The sequence below is a fragment of the Dendrobates tinctorius genome, unplaced genomic scaffold, assembly GCF_039654945.1.
Source record: "Dendrobates tinctorius isolate UK_male_01 unplaced genomic scaffold, ASM3965494v1 ptg000566l, whole genome shotgun sequence".
In the NCBI taxonomy this organism is placed as follows: domain Eukaryota; kingdom Metazoa; phylum Chordata; class Amphibia; order Anura; family Dendrobatidae; genus Dendrobates; species Dendrobates tinctorius.
Window position 1 is genome coordinate 30,001 of NW_027362224.1, and position 2,500 is coordinate 32,500.

Genomic DNA, 2,500 nt, shown 5'->3' on the forward strand with positions numbered 1-2,500 from the left:
GAGAACCCCCCCTCGCCTGCCTCCACAGCTCTGTCATCCCCCCCACTAACGTAGGGGCTCGGGAAAGACTAGTGGCGCGGAGCTCGGCAGCGGCGTGGAAACGCCACCCACCGCCGCCGCTCTCGCTGGTGCCCGCCGCGGAGGCCGCCCTTCGGGCGATGCGTGGCACGGACCTCCGCGGGCAGGGCTGCGCATCTGGAACTTCGAAAAGGGCCGCCCTTGCTAACACTGTGCTTCCCCACGCGGGGAGCGATTCGGACGGCTGGCCCCCACGCCGGGGTGGGTGGGCGCCCCGCCGTTCGCCCGCGTGGGTCGTCAGACCACTGTTCATCGTTCGGTGCGATTCAAACTTCCCACAGCTCGGCCGCCTCCGTCCTCGAACGGGAGGTGACGGCCGGCGTGCGCGCCCAAAGATAGGTGGTGGAAGCCCGGGGGTACAGGAGGAAGGACACCGCTCACCGTAAACCGACGCGAGCTCCAAAGCCCGGGTCGAGCGAGCAGCACCACCTCCCCACCCGGGAGCGCCGTGCCAGATCGATCGGAGGATAAGACCGCTCTGAGAGGACATGGACGAGAGGGGCGTCCGCCTTCCGGAGCCCCCCCTTTCGGACGAGGACTCCGGATTTGCCCCCCGAAAGCCATCACCTCCAGAGAACCAGGGACCGCCGAGGGAGGGTCTGGTCAGGCTTGGGTACCCCAGCATTGCCTCTCTCGCTTGGGATGCACGATCGGCAAAAGTCCCTCTCGGAGCTGTGGAAGTTCGGTCTCAGCCGGAGTGCGCAACTTCCAGACGAGAGGGACCACATGCCAAGTCGCCTACCCAAGTCGGGGAACCAGAGAAACAACTGCTTTCTATCGGGGTAGAGAGACGACACTCTCTCAAGTACATTCTGCCAGAGGTGCGCATTCCTATGTATTTGCATTGCGGGACAACGTCCCCACTTTAAGGGGACGAAGTCGGAACTGTACCCGGCCTCAAGTCACTGTAGGGCGGATGCGGCACCTAGAAAATTCCTCATTCCGGTTCTTTTTCACTTAGTCGTTTTTTTTTTTGGCAAGAATGTACCCCAGGATGGCCAAAAAGCCAAAGCCAGGGACTGAGAACCATCGAGCATGCTCTGAGGGGACATAGTCAGAGGGGGCGTCCGCCTTCCAGAGCCCTCCTTCCCACGAGGACTCCAGATTTGCCCCCCCCCCCCTGACAACAGCCATCGCCTCCAGAGAACCAGGGACCACCGAGGGAGGGTCTGGTCGAAGCTCAGGTACCCAGGATAGCTTCTCCGGCTTGGGCATGGACCGCCAGACAAAGCCGCGGACCATGAACCATCCAGCCTGCTCTGAGGGGACATAGTCAGAGGGGGCGTCCGCCTTCAAGAGCCCTCCTTCCCACGAGGACTCCAGATTTGCCCCCCTGACAGCCATCACCTCCAGAGAACCAGGGACCGCCGAGGGAGGGTCTGGTCAAAGCTCACGTACCCCAGGAGAGCTTCTCCGGCTTGGGCACAGACCGCCAGACAAAGCCGCGGACCATGAACCATCCAGCCGGCTCTGAGGGGACATGGTCAGAAGGGGCGTCCGCCTTCTAGAGCCCAAACTCGGCCACGGACTCCAGATTTGCCCCCCTGAATGCCATCACCCTTCAGAAGACCAGGGACCACCGAGGGAGGGTCTGGTCAGGCTCAGGTACCCCAGGATCGCCTCTCTCACTTGGGACGCACGACCAGCAAAAGTCCCTCCTGGAGCCGTGGAAGTTCAGTCTCGGCCGTATTTTGCAACTTCCACGACAAGAGGGACCACCTTCTAAGTCGCCTACCCGAGCCAGAGAACCATAGGAACAACCGCCATACATCGGGGTAGAGAGAGCCCACTCTCTCCTATATTCTCCCGCAGGTGCGCATTACTATGTATTTGCATTGCGGGACAATGTACTTCAATGAGCGGGACAAAGTCGGAAATGTATCCGACCTCCTGGAACTGTGCGGCTGCTACAGCAGTCAGAAATTCCCCATTCCGGTTCTTTTTCACTTGGATTTTTTTTTTTGCAATTTTTTGCCTAAAACGTATTCCTCCAACATGTACTAGCTCATGACACTTGAAATTTTTGAGCCAATTGATAATAACAGCTTTTTAGAGCTCAAAAACAAAAAAAATTTGAGCGAACAAAAAATGTTCGAAAATGACCTCAGCTCCTGGAACTGTTTTCGGTACACCTCCAGAGAGGCTCCCCTGCCTGGAAGTCTGTCACTGCTCAGCTCGAAATTTTTCTAAGTCCCAAAATTCGGTTTTTCATCCAAAATTCAACTTTCTGCCCAGGATCCACAAACTTTAAACCCAGTTGGGGGACCCTCCCTGGGGGCCCTACAACATACTGAAGCCCCCCTGTGGTGGAAGTAGGGGAATTTACTTATTTTTACACAAAATCACAAAATTCCATTTTTTGTTCGCAAAACACTTTTTTGTCCTCAAGAAACTTTTTTGTCCTCAAAACACTTTTTTGTCC